We start from the raw sequence: 27,638 nt of genomic DNA, 5'->3' as shown, positions 1-27,638 counted from the left end.
ATGTCTATTGTAGCCTATATATATCGAAGTTTTCGGTCACCACAAGGGCATTCCTTCTCGGCCAAAGTCTTGTCGCTGCTGATCGTTCTGACGCACTTCTGAGAGACACTTGTTACATGGCCTATAACTTCATATGTCTTGATGCATCGTCGCGCAGTAATGGCCGACGACGGAGTCTCCATTTCTATAAATTCTACGTATCTTCGTGGGAAAGGGTACCCAATAATCCAGATATTCGGCAATATAAAATTTCGCCCCCAGCGCAAACAATTTTTGAAATAGTGGCATGAATTTAAAAATGCTCCATAATTTATCTTAATTCACGAAATAATTTTGGGCCCCTTCGAGCTCGCCCCACCCCGAATTGGGTACGGTTCTGTTCCCAACTACCCAACACTTAACTGCAACATAAAACGTATTGTGATTTGTAAATCGATACCAGTAACGCTCAAAATTTCGCGAAAGCGTTATTTCACGTCAAACTAGTCTTGCTGGATGCGTTTGTGACGCCATGATTGGCCCTGCAGCGTTCAAAATGAGGATATGTGAACAACACGCAACATAATTTACGATATATACATTCCAGAGCAGTTAACTGGCAACGGTAATTGCGCATGTGCCTCCGTGAATATGTAGACTGTCCTCAATATAATTTTGAACAAATGCGTCTATTCCCCACCAGAAACCATTGTATTCCCCACCAGTGGGGAATTCCCCACCGTTTGGGAACCACTGTGTTATACTGTCTTCATGTATTTCACTCAAGATGACGAATTGTATTTATCCAAGCAACACCAAATAAAAATAAATATTTTTAAAATCCATGCAGATTTTAGTGATAATTTAACGAAACGTTTTATGACAGTTCAAATAAAAGTAAGATCGATAACACACCTTATCCGTGATTCGTATCAGAAAACGATTAGCCTATGATGTGATATATGATATCAGGTTTCTCAATGTGAAACGAAATGTGAGTACATCTTGCATACCAATAATCCTTATGAAAGAGAACTAATTTTTTCAGTCATTGCAAGTAGTGAAAAGAATCATATATCACATGTAGTCTACATCAAATCACATGGAGAGGTATGGTATATATTATGGTTGGAGGTTGCGTACTTTTCCATTCATAGGAAAGATACAATATAGCTGCACGAACTATGTGGATCAGCGGAAACGTTAAGACTTACGAAACATATTAATGGATAAGATGGTTGTCGAATAATAAGAGATATCGGAGCCACGTGTGCAGAGAACTTTGATAACTTCGTTGTTACATCCGGTAGTGTTTCAGTGACGTAGTCGTATTCGCCCTCATATGCTGAGTTTATGGTAGATGGTTTCTTGTCGCTGTACCAAAAATAGTACCATGATATTTATAACCTGGTCGAATCGTTTGATACGAGCTTGATTTCATAACGTAACCCTCGCTATACAACTCATTATTTTTGAGCCATATCCGTATTTGTCGTGAGAATTAGACTACTCTTATAAACAAATGAATTGTCAAAATAGAACTACTTACAAACTGCAACTCGACTGTTAAACTCTACTTTCAAAAATCCGCAACTAAGTAACCAAAACACGACGAACTATTAGCTGATCATACAAGTTACTGAATTGCAAATGAGCTATATGAGAGGGATAGGCATTTCAAAAGTACGTAGTTACGAGTTGAAATGGGAGGGGTTCCGACACTTAAAACCCACCCATTACTAATACGATGTTCGTAGTTCGAGCTAGTAATGGCTGTTAGAACACCACACAACCGAAAAGCAATAGCATGATTCAATCGAAACGATGGCACTTGTTTCTAGCTTTTTACAGCTCAATTATTGTTAAAATACGCAACTATAAATAGAACTTGAACCACTCAAAATATCAGCAGCTAGTTGACCCTTAACTAACTAGATTGGTAGTTTGCACACGTACAAGTATGACTAGAATGCTCTATTCGTGGATCTTGGGTTACTGAATTGTATTACTTATAGACTAGCAGTGTTTTTGCGCCGATTACTGCAACAGTTCCGAAGTTAGTGTTCGGCAGCCAACTTGCCAACAGACTCAATTCGATCACGGCCGGCGCCAGGATGCTTCCGACACGAGCACATACTGAACCAAAACCGACACCGGACCCCCTGCAACAGTGTCAAGATCGTACAATTATCAGAAGTCAGAATGAATGGGACAAAACTAATTCGGTATAGTATCCCATTGCATATATACGATATATCAGTGGTTTCAAACTTTTTTACAACGATGTTCTCCTTAAATATTTTAAGAAATCAATGGTATCACTGCTTTTTAGCCTTCTGATAAATGAAGAAACTGTGTTTTAATTATACAGCTAGTTTATACAGTAGTCAGCAGTCAGAATGATAAAGTAAAATAAATACCTTACATAACCAACATGATATTACATAAAGTACAAAAATAGGTATTATACAATAAATCAATATACTCGTGGGGGTGCTCTTACTCTGACAATGTGTGCATTGCTTGCTTGTTATTAATTTTCATATTGTTGTACTAGTTTTTCCATAAAATGTCACCATATTTTTTTTATAGTATTCTGAGTTCCTGGGTTAGCCTAACATATTTTGGAATCTGGAAAGGAGACTTTTTACAAATCAAAAAAGTTAGATTACCGGACTAGAAAACTGTTGCTTCTAAGAAATTTTATGGGAATCCTGTTGTGTTAACTGAAAAAAGGGTAATTTTGCTGACTCGTCTTCCGAATGACACGCTTTATTATAATGCTGCTGTTCTGTTGATTAAAAATAAAAAAAAAGTCGTTTTTCAGTCCTACTTCCAAAATACCGGCTCGAACAACCATATTACGGATTTCGCGTCGTTTATGGCGTTATTTTACTTGTTCCTGTCCATTACAATGGCTAAGCAGAAGGACAGTTACGCCTCCTCGGAGTAAATTTTAGATTTTCTGAAAATAGAGGACAAATCCTCCTAGAGGAGAACATATGATAACCCTAGTCTTGACAGGCTGCGTGTTTACTGCAGAATCGGTCTTACCTGACTACAGTTGGATACAGCTCTCCTGTGAAATTGTAGATAACCGCGAATGATCCAGATATAAAAGCCTTCGCGACAAATGAAAGTGCCAGCCCAAGTGTGATCAGTGCTGTGAATGTGAAGTGAATCAATCGTGACACTCGTGCATTGCGATTGATCGCATTATAAGGATGGACAAAATCGAGTATGCTTTCGTCATTCGATTCTTAATTGATTAATGCGATTTCAGTCGAGTCGAGTATTCGACTATCACCAATTGAGACGTTACATCAGGGTTGTAATGACTGGAGTCACGATTTTCGGAAGACTGGTCTTGACTCGATTGATTTTTTTTTTACGCAGTCGTGAGGTGAACGTCGTCGCGGAAGGACGTATCGTCAATCAAGGGAAATTACACGCTATCGGAGTACGTCGAAGAGGTTTGAGATCTACACGTACGACTCAGGTGTGCTTGTTCCATTGTATTATAGTGTAATAGTGAAGTGAGATACAGATAGTTGTAACATAAGACAAGTCGTCGTTATGTCCCATAGGAGCGGGGCGCCTAAGCGTCCCGGCTCAGATTCTCCGCAGGGCCCTTCTTCCAAGGATAAACCCCCCGCTGAAATGAATGAACATAGCTCAAGGGTTTTATCTGTTATTGTTAAAGGTGTCAACAAAGCAATGAGAACCCACAGCCCTTTGGTAGTGAATGAAAACTTGATTAGAGTTTTGGGCGGACAGTATTCCGAAATCAAAGTACTCCCATCTGGAGATCTATGTGTTAGATGTGCTAACTATAATCAAGTTACCAAGCTTCTGGCCTGTGATGACCTAGGGGATAAGGGTAAAAAGATTGAGGTGAAAATAGAACTTTATAAGACTAAGCCAATCGAGGTTCGCGGCGTGATTCCGGACGTACCATTGGATCTAACTAACGATGATATACAGACAGAGCTTGCTAATTATCCCGTCATCTACGTAAAGCGATTCAGTTACCGCGCTAATGGGGACACCGTTCCCAGTCGCTCAGTCCTGCTATGTTTTTCTGCTGCACACTTACCCACGGTGGTCACAATTGGATTTCTTAATTTCCGTGTTCGCATTTATAACCCCCCGCCGGTTCGCTGCTTTAATTGCAATAGGTATGGGCACCGCGCCAAACATTGCCGTAGTTCTCAAAGATGTACTCGATGTGGTCGAAATCACAAAACAGATCAATGTGTAAATTTAGTGGCGTGTGTGAATTGTGGAGGTCCTCACTCGGCGGGTTATGCGGGATGCGATAGATATAGAAAAGAAGCTCGTATCCAATACATTATGGCAAACTCGAATGTTGATTACTGGACTGCTAGACAAATGTCGCAACAACAGGACCAGACCTTGCATGCAAACAACTTGCAAACCGCTACCACACACACAAACACTCCGCATGAGAATATATATCAGAACCCCCTCTCCTACCCGCCGTTACCGCAACACCCTTCCTTGCACCAAACCAACAATAACCCGATCAGCAGGCCGTGTTATTTTTGGCATATGCCAAAACTCGGCATTTTTCGATTTTTATTTTTGGCAGTTTTGGCATCGCCCTCTAAATAGATAGTTTCAGCCTCGAATTAGTCACAAAAACGCTTTATTTGGGCTAGTTTGTCAAAAGACACCACAAAATGTGCAGCATCCACGTATAATCAGCAGTGCCAACAAACAACAATAAGAAGAAGAAAAAACCTAACGATTTCATAGGTTAATAATATCAAACGAAACCACAAAATGTGCAGTATCCATCGGAATCGGTGCCAATAAGCCAAAAAAAAGAAAGAAAAGCCTAACAAACACGCTCAGCAGTTGATTGTTACAGCTGTTGAATAGACTTAAATCGTTTGCACTGTAACAGTGCTTCCAAACTCAGGTCAGCTAAGTTTCTGCTAAATTCATTTCTCGCCCAGCGAATCTAGGAAATATCAGCGTCAACAGTAGCCGTTGAGGGAAAGAATGTTGCTAGTCGTCCACAATAGGTTTTCAGAGCTTCGAAATCTTTGGAGGGCCGAACCGGCTTCCACGCATCATGAAAAGAGATCACTTCGCCACTGCCATCGATCTCATCGCGGAAAGAATTTTCTCCCCGATCCTTTTCCAGGAGTTTCGTGTGTTGTCTCTCAACACATTCTATTTAGTAGCCCGACTATCATTTCTCCTTCAGTCTACCGATATATTTTCGGAGGACTTTTGTCACTTCAGGTGGCTTTAATATTACCAACTCGCATGGAAGAGTCCTGAGAAGGTTAGCTTGTTTAAGAACATTGACGCAACAAGACTGTCTGGCAAAACGAGACTATGCAGCTCAGAAATAGCGAGACAGTTTGTTGCGTCACGATGTTCAACTCGATCACAATGCAAAAATCGTGGTTGATTTTGGGGGTTCCAGTTCCATGAGTAAAATATAATTCATATTTTATTAATCAGTACTGCGGCAGCTTCTCATTGATACCCGTTTTACCAAATTTAGCGCTCGACAAGCCGGTTAAAAATGGTCGTAAATTTGCCTTTTAACAAATGGAAAGTATGACGTAAACCAAATGCAGTCAGCCGTTCAATCTCGCTGTGCCCACAACATTTAGGACACCATGCTTTCACCCCTAATGGGTGGGTTGGACCCAGATTAAGAAACCTGCCTTTCCCAAACGCTCTTCTCGCTTGTAACGCGGTCCTGTTAACACAACACCATGAACGCAATACACTATTTGGCAGGCCGTGTTATTTTTGGCATATGCCAAAAATTGCTTATTTTTGGCATTTCCAAATTTTTATTTTTGGCAGTTTTGGCATCTGGCTCTTGAAATGCCAAAAATAACACGGCCTGCCGATCAGTGAACGGCCTGGAACAGGCCCCAATATCATCTCGGCGTCCAACAAACAGATCACTATTACAACGGAAACATTTTTCACGTTCATAGCTGAAGTGATGAAAAATACTCTACTGGCTTTCTCTGAACAAAAGGAAATAAACATTGAAGAAATAGTCAGAAAGTCGGCTGGAGATAAACTTGGTTTTACGGTTTTTGGTGCTGAATCAAACTCTAGGAATATAGTCAGACATCCAACCCCAATGATAAACCTGCAACGGAAGCGGAAAATGCAGACAGTAGACGTCGATTAAGAATGACCTCGTCAAAAAATCGCACCGGACCGAGCCAAAGTAACACTATCGATACAAATGCATCAACCGCAGAATATAGAAATCCATTGATGAATGCTCCTGAGGCGGGCAATAACCGCGATCGTACGGAAGCATTGACCTCGTAAAGTCCGCAACACTCCAACGATGCTATGGACCTGACTTATGGTACACCTTCAAACCCCTACGTATATGTCAATGGAACTGTCGTGGAGTATACAGGAAAATAAATGAACTGAAGCAATACATAGAGAGCCTAGAAAAACTACCTGACATCATAGCATTTCAAGAAACGCATCTGATTAGTAAATATAACCCACGATTTTCCCAATACACGTTAATAAGAAAAGACAGAGACATTCACGGTGGAGGGGTGTGTATGTTTATTAAGAACAGCATTCCGTTTTGCGAAGTATCATTGCCTGCAGTCCAGCCGATAGAAGCACAAGCAATAAAAATAGCCGACACAATCGTCATGAATGTATATATTCCGCCTAACAGAAGATTATCCCGTTCCCAGTGCATCCGATGTTTCCAAATATGTGATAACAAATCCATAGTGGTTGGGGATCTCAACGCACATCACCCAATGTGGGGAAGTCGAAATATGAATACAACAGGCAGGCATATTTATCATGTTATTCAAAACATGGACCTTGTGGTTACTAACACGACCCAGCCAACCAGACTCGATATCTCTCATACAAACACCGGAAGAATGGCGCTATTAGATCTGGTGCTGGTCTCCAATGACATTGCCCATCGTGCGACAACGAAGGTTACGGACAGGCTTTTGGGAAGTGACCATTTCGTCGTTATCACAGAAATTGACGTACCGCACCAGACCATACAGACACATTTCCCTTCGTGGTCTCTCCGTCGTGCCGATTGGGCAGGTTTTCAAGCGACATGCCAACGTAAATTCAACGAAATCGATGCAGCCGATACGCCAGCCGTTGAACAAATATCAAAGGCAGTCATTGAAGCGGCCTCTGCAACGATACCAGACACCAACCCCTAATCGAAAACGATGGTCCCTTGGTGGAATGAGGAATGCGCAAAAGCTGTTCGACTTGAACGAGCGGCCGTCAAGAAAATGAGAAGAACTTTAAACATGGATGACATCATACTTTTCAAGCAAAGAAGATCAGCCGCAAGAAAATGTATTTTGTCTGCGAAACGATCACATTGGAGGTTTTTCTGCAATTCATTAGATAACAACACTAAGCTTGCGAATGTCTGGAGATGCATTAAGGCAGGGCTTGGCAAACTACGGCCCGCGGGCCGCATGCGGCTCGCAACACCGTTCTGTGCGGCCCGCGAGAGTCTAAAGAAACTTTTTTTAAATATTGATAAAATGCGTACTTAAAATCGACTTAATGCAGGGACTTGATTAACTTTTTCTTGGTATATATTTCACCATGATAATTCTAAGACAGTGGTTCTCAAACTGGTGAGCGCGCCCCCCTTTGGGGCGTGAAAGCATCTGAAGGGGTCGCGAAAGTGAGCTCAACTGAAAAAAAATTCGCGCTCCGCGCGATTTACTTCCAATTTAAAGTATTTAATATTTAGTATGAATTACATATTTTAAAATCTGTCATCCACAGTTGTAACCTTCCGTGCCTTCAAACTACCCGTTAGGTTTGCTAGCATCCTGGTTGCGTTTTGTGATATGCCAATAAGGGGGCGCGAAATCTTTCACCGTCATAGGAGGGGGAGGGGGCGTGTCTTGAAAAGTTTGAGAACCACTGATCTAACGTAAATACTTAATATCACAGCGGGAAAGCTGCTACGAGATTGACATAATTTGGATAACGAGTGGGATTTCAGATTGGCCATTCAATAATTATTTCAGTCTTGCGCTTATAAAAAACGATTCGGGCGTGTCTTAGGTAGACTCGTTGTCTGTATGCGTAGAATTGGGGGATTTATATTTTATCTACACATAGTAGAAGCCTGTTTGAAGCTAACATGACTATGATGCTGTCAGCATTGTGTGTCCTGGAACTGAACCAAAAGTGGAATTAGTAATTCAATGTACAGATCACTGCTCACAGATTTAAATTTCAATCCTGTTCTAAGAATCGAACCAACCGACTTTCATCTCTATAGTTTTTACAAATTGGTTATTGAGATCCGCCAGCCTATGAAATCTCGCCACTATATGTTTCTGACGCGTGTACGATATCATCGAACCAATGTTTGGCTTGTTTTACATAAGCACATATATTATCTCCATGTCCTCACTATATAATCAAATATCAATATTACGTTATGGTTTATAATCCCAATTTTATATAGTGCGGCCCGCGAATGGATTCAGATGTTGAATGCGGCCCGCGAGCTCAAAAGTTTGCCCACCCCTGCATTAAGGCAATGTCTGGAGATACAAAATGGAATCAGATTCGTGTTATTAAAACTGATGACCACATCGAACTGACAGATCAGACAGACAATGCCAACGAACTAGGCAGAACATTTTCTGCAACAAGCAGTAATAGTAATCTGACCGAAGAAGAGAAGGCCTGCAAAATGAATCTCGGGTCAGAATTAGACGGCATATGCCATATAACCGGCCTCTTGAAGAAATGGGCATTAACCGACCGTTCATGTTGAATGAACTCACTACTATTCTAAAGAAAAGACGGAATACATCACCTGGCTGTGACAGAATATGCTACAAGATGATATCGACGCTTCCAGATGACTGTCTAGGCACACTACTCGAAGCCTTGAACAAATTGTGGATGAGGGGTCACTGTCCAGAAGCATGGAAGCATGCCATCGTCATCCCAATACTGAAACCGGGGAAACCACCAGAAAAATCTCAGTCATACAGACCTGTCTCCCTAATGAGCAATCTGTGCAAGATAATGGAGCGCATGATCGCCAACCGATTACAATGGTGGCTAGAAACATATAACATTATACATGTGTCTCAAAGCGGTTTTCGCAGAGGTAGATCGACCAGACATAGTATATTGTCGTTGCACGATGACGTATACAAATCGATTTGAAACAGGAGAACGGTTGCCGCAGTTTTTCTAGATCTCGAGAAGGCTTATACAATCGCGTCTGGCGAGAATCGCTTATAATCAAATTACGTAAGATCGGGTTATCGGAAAATATCTTCCAGTAGATATGCTCTTTCCTATCAGACCGCACCTTCCAAGTGCGTATTGGATCAATCCTTTCAAATACATTTGTCCTCGATAATGGAACGCCACAAGGCAGTGTACTGAGTCCTTTACTTATTTCGATACTGATAAATGACCTTCCCGAGAATATTGCGTCAAACATTAATCTATATGCGGATGACGCTTGCGTATGGGAGTCTGGACTACAGATTCCTAGTATTTTGAACACGCTACAATCCTCGTTAACTGAAATATCGGTTTGGTGCCAAAAATGGGGCCTTAGAGTGAATGTTAACAAATCCGCGGCTATCATTTTTACCAGACGGCGTAAGGTTCCGGAAGTGTGTCTAACAATCGATAACGCGACTCTACCAGTACACAAGGAACACAAATATCTAGGTATTACTTTTGACTCTCGACTCAGCTACAAAACACATTCGCGTTTGGTAACAGAACGTTGCGCAAAACGACTAAACGTCTTGCGAGTATTGTGCGGGACGACGTGGGGTGCCTCAACGTCATGCCTGCTTACACTGTATAGAGCTTTAATACGTCCAATCATAGAGTATGGTTTCGAAGCATATTTGATGTCCTCAATGTCAGTGGCACAGGGTATCCAGAAGATACAAAATGCAGCTCTTAGGATATGCACGGGAGCTATGCCTTCGACACCCGTATACGCGCTTCAGCATTCGTGTGACGAAGCACCAATACATTTAAGACATTACCATGCATGCATGAATTTCCGCGCATCAATACAGTCGCAAAACAACAACCCTTGTGAAGCCCTGGTCGAAGACGCCTGGCAAGAAATCTTCCCAGATTCTGAGAATTTTGTTACCTTTAAAATGCTTACAAGAAACGGGCTCGATAGATCTCCACATTGAGAAAATAAGACCATCGGCTATGGCCCCTTGGGAAAATCCTGGATGTACTATAGACATAGGTCTTTCACGGGAGATCAAGAAATCAGACCACCCGGAAATCATCAAACAAACTAGTGAAGAATATATATACGCAAACTACAGGGATAGACTACACGTCTATACTGACGGTTCAAAGACTGTAAATGGCTGTGGTGCTGGTTTTTATATTAAATCATTCGAGTTTTCGCATAAATCCTCCCTTCATGTCAGAATATCGATCCTAACAGCAGAATTAGTCGCTATAAACGAGAGTCTTAATTGGATAATTGATGTCGTGCGCCGAGGATCTATACAGACCTGCGGCATTGCTGTTTTATCAGATAGTTTGAGCGCCTTAACTATGCTCAAAACTCGTAAAACCAGTAATGCACGCGCTGTAGTCGAGGATATTTTAATTTCGTGCAGATATCTTGATCGTGCTGGGATAAATATTACATTTATTTGGATTCCAGGTCACTGCGGGATTGGATTCAACGGTATAGCCGATAAACTCGCCAAGGAGGCGGCTACGCTTCCAACACAACGATCATCCAGTGACATCCCACTCTGCCTACAAGAGGCCAAAATAATTATCAAAGAAATGACTCGCGAAAGATGGAAAAACGAATTTGAAACGAATGATTCAGAAAATATCTACAAGCGAATTCACGCCGCACATGATATCTCGCAGCCACTGCGACTATCAAGAAAGGAAACAGCAATATTGTTACGGCTTCTGACTGGACATTGTAAACTCAACGGGCACTTACATAGAATTGGATGTCACAACGATGGCCTTTGTGCAACATGTGGCGTAATAGAGACGGTTGAGCATTTCTTGTTACAATGTTCTCGATATAGCTCACAGCGTAACTATTTTAAGGACATTGCACTACGAAACAATGTGCCCATAGACATTGTGTCACTTCTTGGCAACCCTTACACAATTTTGCCTGTGATCGATTATGTTTTCCTGACCGAGAGGCAACTATAATGCAGCAGTAGAATCTAGTACACATGCCTACAACACTTTGGTCTGGTGCACAAGGCCGTAGCTGCTAAGCACCATAACCACAATATACATACATACATTGATTTTTTTAAATGCGGAAAGTAACTCGTCTCGAGTCAATTTGTGTATTGACTCGAACCAAGTGATTTGACTCAAGACTACGATAGCCAAGACAGACATTCCATTGTAATTTCGCAGAATAGCAAAGTCGCCACATTATTGGTATTTCCTCTATCGGTCCTGAATCTTCGAATACAGGGAAAAAACTGGTAGGAATGAGGGAAATTACGATATTATCAATGCGATAAATTCTATATCACCCCCACAGAGTTGAAAGATTGGCGTAAACCGACTTAAACTTAAACCTGAACACTGAGTATAATGACTTGGACTCGGACTCGAGTCACAACACTATGACTAGGAATCGACCTTAGTCGACTCAAAGCTATAAAAGGGAGATTGGCTTGAGACTCGGAACATGGGGACATGGTTACAATCATGAATTTCAGTACTCAATAAAATAATGATTCATTGCTCGAATTTAGATCGAATGATATATTTTTGGGACTAACCTTAATTATAAGGTAGAGCGGACACTTACTTTCATCTTTACCCGCATACGCATCCACGATGGTCGCCGAGAAGAGTGACACTCCCGCTCCAAATAAGGTAACGCATAGTAAAATTCGGCGGCCAACATGATCCATAATAAGAAGGCAAATGATGTAACTCGTGATTTCAAATACTCCCGCTATGCAAAACATACCGCACCATTCGAGCAAGTCAATTTTGAATTTTGTAATAAGAGTCCTTACCGTAAATATTGTTCATAAATATGTCTCCGGCCAGACTACCTGCGTTTGAAGATATCCCATAATACACAAGGCCGTTAACGAACCTTTTCGAATGAAATGCAGCCTTACGAATCGAAAGAACACTTTATAAATATTGCAACAGCCACTTACCAACTAAATGCTACAGCGATGGTGACTCTCCTCATTCCTTTATTACGAAATAAGTCAGCGGTGGAGTATTTTTCATTCTGACTGCTCTGAAGTTGCTTCTGAACACGAAGGGGATGGAAGCGTTTTACCATAGAATATTCTACTAGGTAAAAACTACATTACGTGTATTAGCCGAAAAGGATCAATGGATGAGACGCAATGATCATTTCTCGTCAGCGTAGACTCTATTTTACGATGTGACGACGAGAATGTGCCAATACATGTGTTCTCAATTTATTTATTAATGCACGCAGGTCCAATAGTTTCAACTTATTGAAAAATGAACCTTTGCGATGACGAATGCCGAGACATCGTACTTTAACCGAGCCATAAAGTGATCAGATTGAGGTTACAGGTACCGAGTACCACACGATGTATCAGGTGGTGACGTTTCAGCATGTTATGCTTTGATTGGTGATGTCTTTCATCAGGAATTTTACCTTCACTACAAAGATTTTATTGTGAAACTCTTCCACTTTTTCCTACTAATTGCCAGCGTAATATTTATTTGTACACTTAAAATGTAAAGATATATATATATATAATTTGATTCAAAAGTTGCAGCTCGTAGAGGACTCATGGATTCCGTGAAATGGCAATTTTTTGTTTGGTACAACAGACAGTCATTACATATTACGCTATGTAGGTATTTACACAGCGGCGTAGCCTCTAGGACATGGGTTCTTAAACTTGGATCTGCAGGTCTCAGGGTCCGTGCAATAAGTTCCCAAGCACCAGTGAAAGTTAAATAAGATCCGTAAGGAATAGGCTAAATGAAAGCGGGTAATTAAGGCCAGTATTTACGGGAAATTCGCTGATTAATATTCGATCCAACGATTAGGATGGTCGATCCATCCAACATTCAACTCAACTCAATTCAATCTGTATATTGACTCGACTTATGGGCTCGAGTCACTTCGAATGACTCGAATCAAGTCGTATGACACGAGACTCAAACGTTGAAGACCGACATTTCAATGTAAATTCAAATAGTTAAGTAACCACGTAATTTGGATTTCGTCTATTGGTACTGGTTCTTTAAAATGCAACCAGAACCTGCTAGAAGTGAGGAAATTAGTATATTATAATCCGCGGCTGCAACACCAATGAGCGCGGGTTCGAGTCTGACCGAGGTCGACTTCAGAATTCCGATGCCTAAGTGTTGGAGGTACCTAGGCTCCTGCTCGCCATAGACTAGAGGTGGGCCGTGCCAGGGTTGTAATGACTCGAGTCATGACTCGACTCGAGGTCAGACTCGAGTCACGATTTTTTAATGACTCGACTTGACTCGAGTCATTTTCTTGAAATGGGAAAATGACTCGACTCGACTCGAGTCAATATTTGGATTGACTCGACTTGTACTCGAGTCATTACGCATGACTCGACCCAAGTCATTGACTCGGCTTATTTTATATGACTTGAAGATGAAGAAATTTGCGAATCGTAATGGCTAGATCAACGCATCCGACGAATTCTGCCGACATCGCTATTTGTCAATACTGCTTTCGTTGCACTTGTCTGATATCAGATATGCCACCGTAAAAACAACAGAAAATGATACATAGTAGCAATAATGCATTGTACAAAATCGTCCAGTGATGAAGAGGTAATAGATCCTCCGCAATTAAAGTACTCAAGACTCTTCAATTATACAAGCAAACAATTGAAGCAAAGTTCAATTAGAGCCAATGAAATGACTCAGATGGTCAAGAGACTGATCAGCTCATGTGTAGATTTGAAGGCGATGATTCTTTGCATTTTTGGGCGACTAGAAAGAATGAGTATTCAATGCTCTTCAGTGTGGTTCAAAAATGCTTGTCAATTCCTGCATCTAGTGCACTCGTGGAACGTGTATTCAGTAGATGTGGATTCATTCTACGGCCATGCTGCTTTAACATATCTGAGGATCTCCTTTCCACATTAGTATTTTTGAGGTGTAACTCATTGATTTGATCTGCTGTCTGTGAAAACACACAATGCCCCTCGTCCATTTGACGTTTTGTTAGGTATGTGCATTGTGCACGTGAGTATAATGATGAATGGCTAATGTTGTGTGATGTTTGTACAATATGGCTGTTCTGAAATAACTTCTTTTTTATTTTACTGGGTGGTTACTTGATAAAATTGTTATGTTGCATAAAAGGAACACTGAATCTGGCTTAATTTGAAAAAAGTGGAATCAATGATGTTAGAGGAGAATATTTTGGATTTGAAAATAAATGGAGTATTTTAGTGAGAAATTATTTCATATAATTTAAATACATAGTAGTAAGCCGACTATTTTTTCATATCCAAAACATTCTACTCTAATAACTTCACTTTTTCTAGATGGAATTGAGTCAAATTTGCTATGAATCATATTTTTACACAATGTAACAATATCATGAGATAGCCGGTAAAATTCTAAAAGCTCTATTGGTAATTAGTCTAAAATTTTCTTTCATAGCATTGCTTTCTACTGGTTGGAATTGAGCCAAATTTGATTTTTTAGGCAATCTAGCAATTTTAAGAAGTAGCCGGAAAATTTGAAAAAAATGTTTTTGAACAGCCCCATTGTACAATTATTTATCCAATGCTGTAACTGCGATGTAGTCTGTAATGCAATTGGGAAAACCTTCAGTATAATCAAAAGGTATCTGTTCTGTTGTCACTGCACAATGCACATAGTTGCATGCACGCTTTTACAGCATGCTGGCCTGTTGTAAATACCTCTACATACACATGCATCTATTGATTTTCTATCAACTAGTATCTTGACGTGAATTCGTTGGTTCTCTATCAGCTATTCGTGAGCTATCGTCGATGTGCTCATAATAAAAACTGAATGCTTGTATTGGTGATGTATCAGACTGACAAGAGAGATATTCGATTTTAAGTTCTAAGATTAGTAAAGTTATATTTAGCATCGGTAAATGAGGCCAGGACCTGTCCGTTATCTGCCTAAATAAACACGTGCCAAGACTCTGATAGGGACAAAATGAGCATGTTTCGCAAACAAGGAATTCGATATTACCCAAGCAGGATTGAAAACATGAGTTGAACATGACTTCAATGCAGTGACTTGGACTCGACTCGAGTCATAATACCATGACTCGAACTTGAGCCTTTAAACGGTGACTTGGACTCGGACTCGAGTCTGTGATGAATTGAAAATGACTCGACTCGACTCGAGTCAAAACCACAAAAGTATGATTGACTCGTGACTCGGAACCATGTGACTTGGTTACAACCCTGCGCCGTGCTATAAGTCGTCAGTTACGGAAAATAATGAACAATATCGGCCTGGTGTAAATGACCAGAGTAGTCGACAAACACCATGAATACCACAAAAACATACAAACAATAACTATTCATTATCGCCAAACATGGTTATAAATAGAGGTTTTGACAAGGCTTTAACTGGAAACTGAGCGGTTAACAACATGACTTGGACTCGACCCTCTGCTCGATGACTTGAACTGGGACTTAACTCTGTGGTTAATTGAAATCGACTCGAATTGACTAGAGTCAAAACTATAAAAGTGAGATTGACTTGTGACTCGCAGCCTTGTGACTTGGTTATAACCCTGCTAGGCTCCTCCTCGTCATCTCATCGGTGGAAGCGGTGTACTAAAACAAGTCTTGGAGTGGGCCGTGCAACAAGTCGGCTGCTACTGAATGAGAAGGAAGTAAATTGGCCTGGTGTAAATGACCATAGTCGTCGACAAACACCATGAATACCTAAAACAAACAAATCCCCAGGGAAAGAACCCGATTGTTGTATACAATTTCCTTGTAGACCAAATTTCAGCATACATAATTAGTCGGGCAAATAAAAAAGTCCCCAAATTTCACTGGCTGGTTGAAGAATTGCGATGTTGTACAAAACCCTTTGCTCACAAAACCTATTTCGGTATTTTTGGTCACTTTGCAATCGCCAAATATTGAAGTCATGCCCGAGGGCAAGGCATTTCGTCTTGTGATGGGCCTATGGTTAATGTTCCCTCTAAGCTGCGCACGTGCGCAAATGCGCAGTGCTGGCAAGGTCTCTGCACACAGAAAATCCAAGTAGCGCACAAAAATCCGAAGTGATGACCTTTTTTTAGTCGTTGCGAACTGTTGTCCAAGGCTCTGCGCAGTAAGTTGGTGAGAGAGCGCAGACTGTTCATAAATTAGAGATAACATTGCCTATGGTAGACGTAAACGAATATGAATGCGTAAAAGGAAGAATATATCCCTAATACATCCCTAACTACCTTCGGTTACATACAAATCTCATTTTGTAATGCGCAACACGGAACTCATCCACACAAACCATTTTCTCGTCACCAGATCGCTCTGCTTCTAACCATGTTGCTTCATCTATTGAAACTTTGTTGAACTTTTCCATCAATCCGATAATCTGTGAATTTACTAAAATTATTATATTCGGTGAAAGACACTTATCTTTCCGTATGAAATATATCAAATCCCATTGCAGCATACGAAGGATGTTAAATTCGCCGAATAATTATATACTGTCCGTCACCTTCTTTCCTTTTTCATCCGACCCTTTGCTAAATAGCCATCATGGGGATTCTGGAACCAGCAATGCTATCACTGCAAACGGCGACGATAAGACGAGGGAACCCAACTGAAAGTTTATTTGAGTTATGACGTGATTCAAATTTGAAATGTGCAATATTCGGTATCTGAACAACATACCCCCCCCCCCACTGGACATTCCAAACAGCGATGGGGATACATTTGAAATTTGTTCGAAGTAGTGAGGTAGTTCTGGTGATATGGTTAGCTTAAAATATATCAGGGCTTCTTACACTTTTAAATCGTGTACCCTTTGAGCTATCGAGGACGATCTCGCGAACAAGAAAAATTTTGGAAATCCGTCACTAAAAATTGGTAATCACTTTGTAGCTTAATCTCGATTTAGTTGTAGTATGATGCGTAAAAAGCTACCTTGATAACTAAAAACGGTCATGACAATGAGAAATCTCTATTTCGGCTATCCCTAATGCCTCATGTTAGCAAACAACCGAACTAATTCAGAGTGTTTGTTGACTACAATGGTCATTTACACCAGGCCAATATTCCTTATTTTTGATTCCCTAGCTGCAGAAACACCGCTTGCGCGGAAAATATGGCGAGGTGGAACCGAAGTAATTAGATAAGGTCGTCATTTTAACAATTCCACTCAAAACGTCAAATGATAATCTGGTTTTGTAGTTTTTTTTTTTTTTACTGTGTTGCGACATTGCTCTTAAACCGACCCCCTAAAACTAATCCACAGACCCGAAGAAATCTGGGACATGAGAATAAGAAGGTCTGAGTTAGAGGTTTAGTAAAGTTGCTTTTTGGTCAGGGTTAGCGTTAGCGTTAGGATTACATTTGTCGATTTACAATAGCTCGTTATCATGAAACTCGCTATTTTGAATGTCTCGAATTTATTCCATGCACAGTTTTGAATACGTTGATATTGCGATAATCGCTGTTTTGATATTTGCTATTTTATATGCTGCCCGCCATTTTTTTGCAATTGGTCGGATCTAAAGTTTTTTTCTGCATACCATCATCTGATGCCAATCACGATATTTCCTAGCGACAGGGGTCCAAAGCATGTATCCAAGTGCAAATCCGATTTGATATCCCATTCCAACGAAAGTTCGCCAATTAGTGCCGACAATCTCCATGACTATCATGAAAAACAGTGCAATGCTTCGACATCGATGAGGAAAACTCAATGAATTATACTAACCAAAAGTGAATATTCCGACATTTGCCCCGGATAAAAATATCGCCGACGCGAAACGGAAGAAAAAGAATAGTGCCACAGAATAAGAATATGCAATCCCGAGCATGCACAATAAAAATCCATATGTCGTTATAATGAGGTTCCACTTTCTTCCGATTCTTAAAGAAATATCAAATCAATCAATCAATCAATCAAGTCAATGCTTAGTATTAGTGATGATATCCTTTCAAACCTGTCGGTTATCACCCCAAATATGAGAGCACCAAGTAAGATCCCAATCCAATAGCTCATACTTCCCACTGTATTGAGAGCTCGGTTTTCGCAAACAAGCTCAAACTGTGTAAGATTGTGCGGAGTTTATCGTATTCAGACTTTATAAGTGAAAGTATCATTACCTCGGTTACTGTTGTCTCTGTGAAGAGTCTGTCATCGAAATGATAATTTTTGCAAGCGACTAGGTCTTCCTCATTCATTTCGACGCAGGATAGATCACCGGCTATTTCGCCCTCGGTAACATTGTAGGCATATCTTAAAATATGACCAGATTGTGCAGATTGTTTTGTAACAGCGCACGTTCATTTTTCGTCTTGCTCTACATGCATTCGACTATTTATTACGACATACATATGCATTACTTTTGTGAGTATAGTATCCATGATAACCGAGCTTTATTGCCCTAACATCAGAATATGACTTCACATATTATGACAGTTAGCTTTAATCATGCTGTGCCTGTGGCGAAGATCCAAAGACGAATCTTGACATTTTGAAAGTCTTCACGATGGATTGGCATCGAATAATCGGTTATGTTCCGTTCTCCTTTTCAACTTACTAGCCCGGGGTCCGGGACCCTTTTCGTCAGCGAGCCACGTTGTCAATATATTTTCAATTGTAAATTCCAAAGAGCCATACAACGATGCCGATCAGCTGTTACTTCACAATTAAAAATTCAAAACTTCAAGCTCTATCCAACTTATGGGGAGAGAAGCCACTAGACTCCTTTTCTCGTATACTGGCCATTTCATCACTATCCTTTATACCAGTGATTCTCAAACTGGGGTCCGCGAAACAAAACTTTTTGGACCGCGAGACACGTCCCAAAAAAATTCAATCGACCTGGTAAAAACAAGTCTTCAGAATATAAAACATTTCGGGCAACTCATTTTTAAACCAAACTCGATGATGGTCCGACATGTAGGCCCAGTTAATCAACATAACGTATGAGTATTTTGGTGCAGAGTTTTCCAATTTTTCCCTTAGTTTAGTCTGGTACGCATGAGCGATTCCAATATCTTTCGACGAGCGACAATCATTATTACCTGGGTTCGTGCAATAACAACATGCTTCAGTAAAGTAATTATTACTATTGACAAAATTGATTTCCTAACTCATTAAAACATCGCGCTTCCCGGATTAGGAAAATAACTGCACACTGGTTGGTGCTTACTAAACCGATATAAATAAATTAATAAGTGTTGCGCTTGCTACTTCGGATCATTCGTCAATCGCGTACTATTCCGATATATAGAGGGTAATGATGAAATTACCAGTGAGAAGGGTGAGAAGCTAAGAGGTGTCGGAAGGATTCGCTCCACAGAGATTAGGTTGATCGCTATATGAGGACCAATACCATCGTTTTCGAGGTTTGCATGTGAATTTAGAACCGATTAAATGTGATTCATGATATTGGAGTTGCTTTCTCAAAAACGCAACCAAATGCAGCCGAGCTGTTCGCAAAAAAATCGGCCGTACCGGGCCAATTTACATCACAAAATCAAACGTGTTGTTTTGTGTTGATTTCGTAAGGGACTGTGTGTCCATAACAAAATTCCCAGCGGACTGTTTCGTCGATTTATTTGAAACGTTTGAGAACCACTGTTTTATACATTTGATTCACTAACGCACACCCTGACGGTATGGCGAACTAAATCTGGTAATACGCGATTCACCAGCGTGGCTACAGACGAAACGGCGAACATAGGCGTATCTATATTTATCGGTCCAGTACGCATTTGGTTGATGCGTGTTTTTTTAAGTTAATGAACGATGGTGTCAATATTATATTCGGACTTGGATGAATTAATATTTATTTTTCATCCTCCTTCAACCCATGGATCAAATTTGATGGAATCGGTTTGTCTGATGCAGACCCTAAATAACTTCAAGGCTTTCCTATTATGGACCAAAACGACTACATTCGGCCGATAAATGAACAATCAGCACAATAATATTTGAGATAAAGTTATGGATCTTGAAAAGGAGGAATTCCGAGACCATACTTTGATAGGCTGTTTTGTCCTCACAATGACATGTAACCTATAAGCTACCGCAAGAACAATGATTATGACTGTTCTGGCAAAACAGTTGCAGATGATAATGTGCTAACGAAGTTTTAAATTAACTATTTATCGGAGAGTCATATCGTACCATAAAAAGAGTCATGCATGGCTCGCGAGCCATAGGTCCCGACGCCTGTGAAATAGGTAACTCCATGATAGTATTTATTTATGCCCATGTACAAGAGTTGGCGATTAGAGTGATAGGTGTATCGTAATATGAACTCGAGACTCTACGAATTATCGCAGCACCTCTTGGTAGTGCGATTTCTTATCGACAAGGTCGAAGTCAACGGATAGGCCTACTTACCGTACACAGCCGTCCTTTGGTTCATTATCTTCATTTAACGGGGTGGTCAAATTCATTTTTTCGACATAACTCAGATTATTTGAATAACCCGTGTCGAATGGCATCTCACACCTGTGTGATAAAGTTATGAGTATGATCTCGTGTTGCATATATAGCGCTCAGCGATAACTTAACTTTTTTATCAGCTCTTATCACCGCTTCACTCACAGCTATTGCGTTTTACGTATCAATAGTTGAGTGATGTCATTAAACAAACACAGTACTAAATACAATTTCGTGTGGTATTGATGTTACTCTGTATAAACCTACGCGTGCAGTGCAGGCTATGCGATTATTTTACAACTGATATGCGATTGTCTTATTGTAGATATTTCGATTGCTCTGATTGGCTTCCAAATTAATAACCATTCGTTATCACGCTAATGATTGTTTGGAAAATATCCAAGACAAATAAACGGTGAGCTCTATAGGAGAGGGGAAGATACCTTTTGATATTGATAGTATAATTAGATGTGAGAGAACTAAGTATCGCTACACGCTGGGGTCACATCACCACCTTTGCAGTCACAACTCACAAGTCAATTCGATTCTCGGCAAATTTTGATTCTTCTCAAGTCAAGTAATTTCAAATTCCCACTTTCAAGTCATCAAATATATTTAAAGTGTGGCATTTGTGCATTTCGGCTTTCTGTTGTTTGATTTAATTTACGGATGACAGCGACGGCCTGTGTACAAATGTGCATTCTGGCTATGCCTCGCCAAGCTTTTGTTCGATGTCATGCTATGACGATATGAGTCATGGATTAAATATATAGGTCACTGAAGATAGTGGGAAATTTGCTACTACTAATTTGCTACCTTTGCCACTACCATGAGAGTATATCAATGCAAGCCACGTTGCACAGGCTATCGGCAATGCCGGACTGATGTATATATAGGACAAATAATGCCAGGGCTTGTAAGAAAAATTTGGTACCTGTAGATTTCATTGAAATGGACAAGAAAATACCCAATTTATATCTTATTAGAACATCACTTTTGATCAAAATCCCATTCAACTGACAGTTACATATTTGTGACTTTGTGGTGATATGCAACCCGGTTTCCAAAATCCATGGTGGTTCCCTTCGGTTTGATTTCAAATTCAACAACTGACTCTCGAAACAGCTGTGGAAATGCACATATTTATTCCAAAACTGCCCCATATCATTGGTGCTAGCAAATGCTATGTATTCGCAATCCGTAATATAGCTTTGTCCCCTGTGCCCGAGAGGGATAAAGATATGTGTGTCACACAGATGTTAAACTGCACGGAGTCTCAGCAAGTTCCTCGCAACCGATACTTAGTAAACAAATGTATGCATGCAACCACGTATTGATATTAAAATGTAAGACAAGGTAGTTATGACGACAGTAAATGCCATGTTGAATCTGATTTGCCTTCCGCGTTGCTACTAACGGAATATAGAAGACGAAAATTGAGATGTAGAAATCAGTGGTACCCAACCAGTGGGAAATACCCCACTGGTGTGGAATTCGACGGTTTTTAAGGGAAGGAAAGGACTTAGTATATTTTTGTCCTCGATGTTTTTTACGGCATATACACCGACTCATGATGCACATACACACGATCTGTGCATATGCATACCATGAGTGCTCATGAGTTTCTGGTGGGGAATAGATGCATTTGTTCAACATTAAATACCGGATAGTCTACATATTTACGGAGACACGTGCGCGATTACCGTTACCAGTTAACTGCTCTGGAATGTATGTATGTATGTATCGCAAATTATATTGCGTGTTGTTCACAAAACTTCATTTTTAACTCTGGATAACTAATGTTGGCATCACAAACGCATCCGGTACGACCACTTTCGCTAAAATTTGCGGGTTACCGGTAGGGCTGGGCATAATGATTCGAGTACTCGAATCTGAATCGAGTATTAGTTTGGATGATTCGAGTCGAGTAGTAAAACACAATTTTTTTCGAGTACTGAAATTATACGCTCCTCGCAACTGAAAGTTAATTTACTACCGGGAATTATAGTTTTGACACTATTTTCCACTGAGGAAGCCTGAAACCTTGATTGGCCGTGTCGCAGCATACGAGACATAGCACAAAGCTACGAACGTTACTGGAAATAACGCATTTCCGAAGTCATGATCAACCTGCAACATTGTCCAGAAGTGCAATGAAATCGTTATGGTTGAAAAAATAACAAAGTATCTTTATTGTGATGGATAACATGCGTTATGTTCTTTGTAGTGGCATAATAGGTACATATTTGAACTTTAACATGGTACATGTTTTTGTGACGTCATAATGAGTGATACTCGAATACTCGACTCGACTCGAAGCATAATATGTGATTCAGAATCGAATCACTCAGGTACTCGATTTTGCCCAGCCCTAGTACCGGGATCGCTTCACAATGCGTTTTATGTTGAAGTTAAAGGCGATTGTCTTGCGCATGGGTGTATTTTCAATTTCATGTTTCTTTTCCCATGATATACATGGATGAATGAAATACTTGAAACCCCTTGTGTGCAATGTTCCCTCTAATTTTTCACGAGTCTGCGAAAACACGTGAAATCACTGCGCAGGCCCTTGGACAATAGTGCGCAACCAGCCCCCACATAGGGTGATAAACCGAACTTCTCGGGGGCTTCGCCCCCCAGACCCCCCTATCGGGTTCTGCGCTTTATGCCGATACTTATCATCTGCATCGGGGACAGCTCTGGTGGCTGTGTCTCCTGTACGCGCGAAACGCGAAAATTTTATATGATTCATGATTGATTCGGTCAATATGATCGGGAATTGCATATATCTATTGCTATCAATTTTTATCCTGTCTCTGCTCACATAATCAGATTTACCGATAAACCTGATCGAGTGAGGTGTGTTAGAAAAGGTAGGTCCTCTAAATATTAATTAAAATTTAGTGGGTAATTTAACGATGTGTTGGGGTCTACGGATCGTATTATGAGCAAATTGAAATTATACTAGAAAACGCAATGAATTTCGTTACGGATAGAGAACTCCATTTACTGCCTGTTTGCTGTAAGAGTGTGTGGCCACCTAACGATAAAGAGCGACTAACTCATCCTAGTTCTTACCACTGGGATGTGTTGGATTGGCGTGAAGCATACATGCATGCATATAATATACATGACATCAACTCGGCAACAATGAATACGCACTTCGCATATTATATTCCTTTGCTATAAACCCAGTCTTTGCTTATTAGTACAGTCTTAGGCTATCGGCGCGTATACGTGCAGGGGTACAGCCTGTGCCGTACAGGTATCTCATGTGAAGACGTGGGTGTTTCGAATTAAACATCTTCGGGCGCACCCGTTGGTATAATGACTTCGTTACATGATGCTATTTCGTGACCTCCTATCGGCTATGTCAAAAGACATTGAAATCGCTCAAACGTACTAAACTAAAACACGAACACGATTTAAAATTGGTATTTCTCTACTGGCAAATAATGTTCCCTCGACATGGCATTTGTCTTGTTGTGGGACTCGGATCGCCAGCACATGAACATTCAGCGCCAGCCATTTACGCGCCTATGGACAATTAAACTTATATGTATGAATCGAAGTTTTCGGTCAGGATATAGTTCAGTCCTTTTCGGCCAAGGTTTTCTCGCTGCTGATCGTTTTGGCGCACTTCTCGGAGTCGTATGTCACATAGCCTATAACTTCATATGTGTTGGTGCGTCGTGGCAAGGTAATAGCCGACGCCCAAGTGCCCATTTCTCTTAATCACGCGTATTTTTTTGTTGTGGAAAGGTGCCCAATAATCAAGATATTTGACAAAATTAATTCGCGCGCGGCGCGAAAAATATTTCAAAAAATTCCCCAAAAATACACCATGATTTATGTTAATTCACGAAATAATTTTAGGCTCCCTTCGATTTCGGCCCCCTAATTGAGGGTTTGGGGTGCGGCAGTTACGGTCCTGAGGAAATCTTACGCAATGTTCATGACACGCGGAGAAGACTATGCGCTAGTTTCTCACAGATTAACTTCGAGCTAGCCCATTGTTATTTAACTTTGTTAAACCAAGTTATTTCGCCATTCCCAGAAAATAATGCGCTATTGAAAGCATATCAGTATCGCTCACGCGTACGAGACAATACTAAAAGAAAAGATTTTTCGTCAGGCGCTCGTGATTGCAAAGTCTCATTTCTTCACGGAGCGCAATATTTACCTTTGCGGGCCGCACTTGCACCTCGGTGTAAGACTTCAGCGATAACACTATTTGCCCCTAGCAATGTTCCCTCTAATTTTTGACGAGTTTGCGCACCTGCGTGGTCCCTTGGACAACAGCGCGCAACGACTTGAAAAAAAACATCACTTCGGATTTTTTGTGCGCAACTTAGATTTTCTGTGCGCAGACACCGCTTCAGCACTGCGCATTTGCGCACGTGCGCAGCTTAGAGGGAACATTGCTTGTGTGTCTTGTGTACTCAAACAAGTAAATAGCTGCTCCGTGGTGAAAAAAGTTAAAAGGAAATACGACGATAGTTTTGGGTAGTGGGGGATGAAGAATCGGAATAAATCTGAAGTGGTGAATGAAGACAAAAAGGTTGTGAACCACTGCTCTAAATGAAGTATTGATATTTATGAACAGCATGTTCATTTCCATAGTGAGAGGTCAGAATGCTTTGTGATATGCTGACTTAAAAATTGACTTGATTTTGACTGGGAAATTTCCCCCCGAGTCATTTCACGGTCATCCCACATCGAGTCCGAGTCAGTTCAAGTCATATTAGGATAGTGAAGCAAATCCCGTCAAGTCATAAAAATGTCAATTTAGTTAAGTCAAGACTCAAGCTATCCCAAATATGATGTATCGTAAGAAGAGTGAAGATAATTGGAATAATCTGTGGTTATGATAGAGATGTGGACTTGAAAAAATGGATGTCACATACTTCCATTATCTTTTAGCATGCTCCCCAGCGATGCGATTCTTATTGGTAGGCGCAGAAGACGGTGCGTTCAGGTATACAGTCATGTCCCTTACCTATGTATTCGGGTGTATATGATATGAATACCGACGCAATGGAATTCATACCGGCGGGCACTCTGTAGTACAGTAAGGAGAAGAATATCACTGCTTGATAAGTCCCAAATGAGCACAAAGCCCCTAGGAGCACGTCGAAGTCGATCATATTCGAATTCCAATTAAAGTATTATAGTATACCTGAAGACAAAACCTGTGTATCAACGAGTAATTAGTATTGTGTGTATAATATTTGCAGGTCTCAATTCTGAGATCGCTGCAGTATAAATATATTCCGGAAGGTAAAAAGTGCTGACGAAAAATCTCGCAAGATCCAACCATCTTAAACAAACAAACGGGAAGAGATGCAGAAAGTCTCTTCACTGATGAAGCTTGACAATACGAATCATAGTCACATCTCATTCCGTTTTAAAATAGTCACTCAGAAACTCTCTCCCAAGTGTAAACTCGGAGACACCAGTTTCTGGGCTTACACTTACACTGTAAGTTAAAACTGGGTCGGTTTCTAATCAGGAAGCCAGTTAGTTGTGTTTTCTCAATTGCAATATATAGAATGAGTTTATGCTTCTTCTTCTTGTATATTGTAGGAGGGATCATCGCGTTCTGCGCCGCACGATCACATCACCTAAGAATATGACAATACATCCGTGTCGTGTTTACAGTTCGAAATCACGTTGTGCATGGAATCCGGATGTGAAAATTGTGGAAATGGGGATTTGATTGTTAGGAGTTTGACCATACTGTTGTCGTATCCGAAGGGGGTATTGAAGATATAAATTCAGTTATCTTTATAAGTTATATCAAATTTAAGTCAGGTCGAGAATCGCTCACAGCAGATGGATGGTGTGAAAACATCATATATGTACAATGTACTTTTATGCTATCACAAATAAAATAATTACAGCTATAAATCACGGTAATGGTAGCCTAATTAAGTGTTTCATCCCCACCTATTTGATTGCACTTTGGAACAATGCTGGGGCTTGACTACGACTTCATTTCCTCTAACGTGCGTAGCCATGCACTACAGTGACTACATGGTTCGTATGGTGCGATAAAACCATTCGAGGCTTTCAGCGGTCCGCGGTAGAATATATCATCGAAACTATGATTCTCGTGGATGAATCAACTCTTATTGACAAGGACCGATTTATTACAGTACTCCAAAAATTGTGTCTCACAATACTCGACTCATACACTGCTCAACACAATTTTTGTTGACTTTGACCAGTCAATTGATTTGGACTAACTTTTGGGCTCTGAATTCATAAATGACTTCCGTTTCTCTGTATCACATCAAGTTTTGGGGTTAGGCACCCACCACATTGTCCCATAACCCACATAATAGCACTATTTTTAATATTGTGTGTTTATTATATAAACCACAAGCAGTCGAAAGTAAATGAATAGGCTTCAAACAAACATTTGCACTGCTTTATTTGGTTGTTTTAAACTGATATTGCTTCTACAGAACAACTAATTGTGAGTTTCAAGGTCCAAATTTACGCTAATAACCCATAGTTCTGTAGGTTTTCTAGTTTGATACTCGAGCAATAGTCAGCTAACATATGTAAGCTTCAATCTACTCTGGTATCTTACCCCCATCATATTCACATGTTTGGGGACATTTTCTCCTTGCCCATCTCTGACTATGTCAAGGTTTTCGGGGAAATTATTTAGATATTTTTGCTTTTTTGAATGTCTGATGCCTGACATAAACATATGGCAGTGGCAAATGTGTATCAAGGTTACATATGCATCCTTATTGTCTGACGACCAAGAAAACACAATATTTCAAAGCTGACGCATATCGTCCAAGCGTGCTCGTGATATTGCAACAATTCATTGTCTCCATATTATTTTCAATGTTTCTGTATTATTCACGAAGAGCAACTGAATGTGCAATTGTAACTGCACCTGAGACATTGCCATTTTGGAGAATGTCACACTTTAGGATCGTTTTTGAGCTAGCTAT

At 40.4% G+C, this 27,638-nt stretch overlaps 1 protein-coding gene, 2 long non-coding RNA genes and 1 pseudogene across 5 annotated transcripts in view; 2 read left to right on the top strand and 2 right to left on the bottom strand.

Moving 5' to 3' along the window:
- Positions 1 to 27,638, top strand: part of LOC145457025 (uncharacterized) — a 335,179-nt gene that overhangs the window by 200,368 nt on the left and 107,173 nt on the right. The window lies entirely within an intron of this gene.
- The window catches only part of LOC145457024 (uncharacterized), a 193,845-nt gene that overhangs the window by 63,938 nt on the left and 102,269 nt on the right, over positions 1 to 27,638 (bottom strand). The window lies entirely within an intron of this gene.
- Positions 1 to 27,638, top strand: part of LOC145457021 (uncharacterized) — a 438,806-nt gene that overhangs the window by 389,984 nt on the left and 21,184 nt on the right. The window lies entirely within an intron of this gene.
- Positions 934 to 25,952, bottom strand: LOC145457085 (organic cation transporter protein-like; annotated as a pseudogene). Its single transcript, XR_013920778.1, has 14 exons — positions 25,625 to 25,952; positions 22,143 to 22,146; positions 20,623 to 20,733; positions 18,372 to 18,504; positions 18,209 to 18,312; positions 17,792 to 17,939; positions 16,756 to 16,860; positions 16,484 to 16,629; positions 12,210 to 12,362; positions 12,060 to 12,142; positions 11,817 to 11,995; positions 3,825 to 3,846; positions 3,034 to 3,238; positions 934 to 2,141 (listed from the first exon to the last, which is right to left on the bottom strand). The product of XR_013920778.1 is annotated as an organic cation transporter protein-like (transcript).

The sequence above is a fragment of the Botryllus schlosseri genome, chromosome 15 (assembly GCF_051294905.1).
Source record: "Botryllus schlosseri isolate E-star chromosome 15, Bs_hap1, whole genome shotgun sequence".
NCBI lineage: Eukaryota > Metazoa > Chordata > Ascidiacea > Stolidobranchia > Styelidae > Botryllus > Botryllus schlosseri.
Note: the sequence above shows the minus strand (reverse complement) of the source record. Positions and strands in the feature narration are given on the sequence as shown.